Source organism: Rhagoletis pomonella, unplaced genomic scaffold (assembly GCF_013731165.1).
Source record: "Rhagoletis pomonella isolate Grant_MI unplaced genomic scaffold, Rhpom_1.0 Rhpom_scaffold_00002, whole genome shotgun sequence".
NCBI lineage: Eukaryota > Metazoa > Arthropoda > Insecta > Diptera > Tephritidae > Rhagoletis > Rhagoletis pomonella.
The window spans coordinates 1,485,367-1,490,904 of NW_023458556.1; the positions used below are offsets into that span (position 1 = coordinate 1,485,367).

At 36.4% G+C, this 5,538-nt stretch overlaps 1 protein-coding gene across 1 annotated transcript in view; it reads left to right on the forward strand.

Moving 5' to 3' along the window:
* Positions 1 to 5,538, forward strand: part of LOC118732419 (teneurin-a-like) — a gene marked incomplete in the record, with an annotated part of 439,680 nt that overhangs the window by 95,109 nt on the left and 339,033 nt on the right.

The following is a 5,538-nucleotide window of genomic DNA, read 5'->3' on the forward strand; positions in this document are numbered from 1 at the left end:
GTTTCGACTATATGGAGGCAGATGGGAAAAAGTCGTGGTGACAGTTGATAAAAAAACACCCGTTGTGCTTAGAGAGGGGAAAGTAAAAGCCACAAGTACAAACTTTCACATCATTTACTCACCCGTCTCTCTACACACGGTACATGTATTTGGTATTTAGCTCTTTTTTAAACAAAAATTGACTTGGATATGTAGATGCTAAAAATTATTTAAAAAAAGCGTGAGTTCCGGTTCGTCAGGTCTTGATTTTAGACGCATATTTTAGCAAATTTCCTTTTATTTTCAAGTATATAATTGGAATTATATCACACATGTAATGATTGGGCCCATATTTTTTGCGTGTTGTAGATGAAATGGAATGAAAATTAATGTTTCAGGCCAAAAGTGTGGAGATATTGGCAATTTTCCCATCGTTACCAAATTTCATAATCGGCTATTCCTAAGAAAATTAGCGCACATGTCAAGTTTCAGCAGAATCGGTGCACGTTAGCTATGTATTATTTCCACCTGCCTCCATATCGACTGCTGAATGGAAGATCGACCTATCTCGGCAGCCACTTCGAAAATGTCCTATCTCAAAACACTTTTCAAGGACGCCCTATTTCAGAACTTTATTGAAAAACATCCTATCTCAGAATTCGGTTCAAAAACGCTCTATCTAACTTCAAAATGTATCTAAAATGTGCTGACATATGGCGTTTTTGAATCGGTAGCTGAGATAGGGCGTTTTTGAAACGAATTCAGAAAAAGGTTGTTGGAAAAAAAAATACTATGACAACATTGACTGTTCGGGTTGACATTTGTCAAAGGGAAAGCAGCGGAGGGAGTTTTCATGGCTACCATTCAATGGGTCAGTTATTTAGCTTAAGTAATATCTTATTACATCAAACGAGCAATTCTTGTATATATTTATATATATCCATAGGGTTCTCGGAAATGGCTCTAACGATTTCGTTGAAAATGTGTACACAGATAATGTTTTGGATTTTATTTAAGGTTATCTGAATAGGCACTATCTCCGAGAGGACTCATATAAGGTTGCCACCTATTCGAAATTAATTACAAATTAATCAAATCATAATAATATGGGTATCAAATGGAAGGCACTTCAAAGATCTCTAATTCAAAAATATTTTTAATAGGGTTGCCACCTATTTTGAGTCGCATTATTTATTTAAGTTTTTGTTTAGAAAAAAAGGTAAAATATTACTATTCATGGGTACCAAGAGAAGGTTCTTAAACAATGCTTTCCCCATATGCAAAATGTTATTGCTTAGGATAATAGTGTAAGTTTGCCACTTATTTTCGATTCTACACGATTTATCTAAACCATCGCAATACGGATATCAAATGAAAGGTAATGTTGAGAACTTTTCCATCAGGGTTGCCAAGCTTCTATGTACTAAAAATTTTTATTTTGTTAATTTCAATCAGCAGTTTTTTATGTATACACACAGTACATACGCGCTCAAGATATGTACCATTAATTCCATCGTATTTTGGAATAGGGTTGCCACCTAAATTTTGGAGAAAGAAATTTACCTAATAGATATCGAAATCCAAATTTTTCTTTTTCAAGATGTTTTTTTAAAGCAATCCAAATCTTGAAAACTTTAAAAAATATATGCACTCCCAGCAAAGCTCGGTCAACCTGGTACTTATCTTTTACTGGATTTTTGCTACAATTGGTAAATCTGACTTTTGGCCGGTTTGTCGGCATAAACACACTATGAGCGGTGTAACTATATGAAATTAATTGCTTGAATTTATCAATTGATCTACATATGTATTGTACAGGTAGTAGAACTGGTAGAAATTGCCAAATGATTTAAAGATGTATCCGCCTGTTATTTAAAGAGTTATTGAAAAGCTTAAGTCAGGATCACACAGAGTGCAGACAAGTTTTGCTCATCGAATTTCTGTGCTCAAAAAAGGCAGCTGAAAACAATTGGAATGAAAATGGCTACTCTTAAGACAATGCGATTTTCAGCATCCCGCATACTCCTCCTCACACCCATACACGCGGATAACCATTCAAATAAATCTTCCCTTGCACATACACACACACACGCACACATGCACAAGTGCATACATCTGCAACTAAAACGGTGTAAAATCCACTCGTTGGATGGTAGTTACATTTCCTCACCATGTATGTATGTATGTAGAAAACCCACTTGTGCCACAGTGTCGGTGTGAGTGGCTGCCAGTGGGTCAACATTCTATCTGTATGCGTGCGCCACGCATGCAACAGCGACGCCATGCTGATGACACATGAACTGGGCGCAGTGGCAGCAGTCAAGGGTGAACTATAGTCGGCGTGAATTGAAACATGCAAAATTGGTAACGTGAAGCGGCAGCAAAAAATTCCTTGAACACACGCCCAGGCGCCCAGACCCGCAAATAAACGGCAAAATATGGCGGATGCATGCAGCGAGCTCCATATTTCGTGCATAAATGGCGACCGCAGCGCAATAGACGGGATGTATGTATGTGTGTATGTGCGAACGGCCCTGTTGATAGTGTGTGTGTGTGTGTGTGTGCGGGTGACACGTGCATGTCATTTGTGCGCAGTTGGTTGGAAAGTGCACTTTGTGCCGAATGCTCGTGCAGCGCGCACTCCGGCTTGAATTATGAGCAGGTGTCGCAGTGCAACAAATTGTTACGAGCTTCTTTTATATTTTGCACAACGCGCCGCTTGAGTGACGCACACCGGAGCAGGTGTTTAAATTATGCAGGAAGATATAGTATGTTTCAACTTTCATGAATACGAATAAAAATATATTTACGAGTAGCAAAGACATTTCTGTATGTATATTTAAATGTCCGGATTGGCGGGATGAACTTTCAGCAGTGTGTAGTGTTCAATGTCAATATGCATAAAACGTTGACAAAAAGAAAAAATTTGTATATACGTATACATACATTTCGAATTCCTACATTCAAGGTTCAGATTCGTACGAATAAAAAGTTGAGAGTGTTTTTCTACTTGAACACCCAGTGCGCTGTTCAAAGCTTCTTACCCCTGAAGAATTAGTTCACAGTCATTGATGTACTTTTAAGAAAATATGTAGTGTTTGTGAGGGAAGAACCAGAAAAATTTTGTTTTGTATTAAAAAATATAATTAGCATCTTTATAAGAGCCTGTTATTAACAGGCATCCTTCGCTGTTCAATAGTATACAAGTCAGCCCGGCAGACGTTGTACTGCTACGCACCGATGCATAGGCAGGTTACAAGCATCGTAGATATTATGGGGTCTTCAGTGAAGACTCTTCACACCGAAGCTTGATACTCGGTAGCTCGGTGTGAAGACCCATTATTGTTTCCCGCTTGACACCCTGTTTTATCGAAACCTGATTAATTAATTAATCAAAGAATAATCATTTTTGATTAATCGCATTTTAGTTAATCAGAATCTAATTAAGTTTATGAATCAGAAAACTGATTAATCATAACCCTGAATGAATGCTGCTACATTTGTTTTTTTTATAGAAAAAAATATGTACACATACATAATTTTAATTTCAATGAGCAACATACAGTCAATCAATAATGTTTAGGTACAGCGAATTTTTTACAATATCGGCAACTATTTTTATTTTTATTTTATTTTTCGCAAATTTTTTTACAAAAATATGAAGCTGAATTCTACAAAAAAAAAAACACCAAAAATCAGAGTTCCGACCCTTATGCAAAAGTAAAGAAAATTCTGCAAATTTGCATTCAAATATTGCACTTTTTATTTACACTCTTTAGAAAAAAGTTGAGTACGCAGTTTTTTAGCCCATTCAATATTAGTATAACAAGGTGCAAGTATGAGGAAGCTAGGACTTACCATTGATTTTTAGCAATTTGTTTTGTTGAAGGTGTCGCTCATTTTCTCCATATAAAATAATGTTTGATAATTTTTTTATATGGAAAAAATGTGCGACACCTTCAACAAAAAAGTTTCCCAAAAGTCAATGGCAAGTCCTAGCTTCCTCATACTTGCACTTTATTATACTAAAATTTAATGGGCTAAACACTGCATATTAGACTGCACTCTAGACAGCGTAAATAAAAAGTGCAATGTTTGAAGGAAATTTTACAGTACTTTCTTTAATTTTGCACAAGCTTTGGAACTCTGATTTTTGGGGTTAACCATATTTTTATAAAAAATTTGCGAAAAATAAAATATTTAAAAAATAGTTGGCCGTATCGTAAAAATTTCGCTGTACCTAAATTTATTGTCTGATTGATAACAAAATTAATTTGCTTTGAAAGCGAACTCGAAAGAAATGAGCAAAATGACTCAGATTTCAATTAATTTTTTAGGAGTAAACCGTAATTACTCTGGATCTGATTAATCAGAATCTAATTAATCATGTCTTTTGTTTAATCGGGGTTATGATTAATTAAGCAATTATGTATTTTCTCTTTTTGAAACTTAAAAAGATGTTTTTTTTTTTTAAATACGTGGTAAATAATTTACTGGCAAGTTACATAGTTTATTTTATTGACAAATACCCGAAAGTGTAGGAATAATACCTAAAAACTGCATCTTCGATAAAAGTGATAAATGATTCTTTTTTTCATGTAATAAATATTTTTCCTTTTTTATTGCCAAATTTTGTGTAAATTCTGTTAAAACACGGAAAGTGCTATCATTACATCATTGACTAAATCATCTTTTCAGGTTTGACCGTCGAAAGCCACAACGCCTGAAAAACCTGCTATAGACCTTCAGCTTAAATCTGCTCAGTTCAATTTGTTTTCAACCTTGAAAATTAATAAACTGCCTATAAAGAAAAGGTAAAATTAAACTACCCAGGAAAATAGCGAAAATTCGGTATATGAAAGACGACAAGCAAAGCACAAGAGACAAAAAGTAGCAAATGGTTCGCGGCCGCTCGCTATTCTAAATTAATCGCTTGGCATATGTCGGCCATTAAAGAAATTATGGCGCAACACTATATCGTGGTGACAAGCAAGTAACGCCACCATCGAGCTCAGCCGAACGGGATGAGCCAGAGCACGCCTTTGCTCTAACAACATCATAATTGTATTTTGCCATTTAGGCGGCACATCGCGACACTTTGCCGCACAGCCACGGCGTTACGCGCGCTGCCGTCTTCCAACTTGTCGTCGTCCATGTGACACCAGCTAACATACAACCAGCCAACTGTGGGATGGCAGCGCTGCTCTGAAGCGAAAATCGCTTCGAATAATTTATGTGGCTTGCAACTTGAGCTTGTCCAGGCGCCGTGCGCGACAGAACCCCTTTGCCAGGCGTGAAGTTATAGCAGTGCGCTCAGTTTAAAATCTTAATTTTTGCGCCTCGGCACTACTTTCTTCTGCCGGCTGTCGCGCTATGCTGGGCTGGTGGAACATTCTAATGAAAATGTAATGAACTTAATTTCAAGTTTAGCGTAAAAGTGTTTGAAAAACTTAACTTAACGCTAGGAATTGAAAAACGATGTTATTATTCAAAGCGATGTATAATGAAGGAAGTGCGTTTTCTGCTTTGAGTGATTATGGTGTGCTGCAAAAAAAAAAA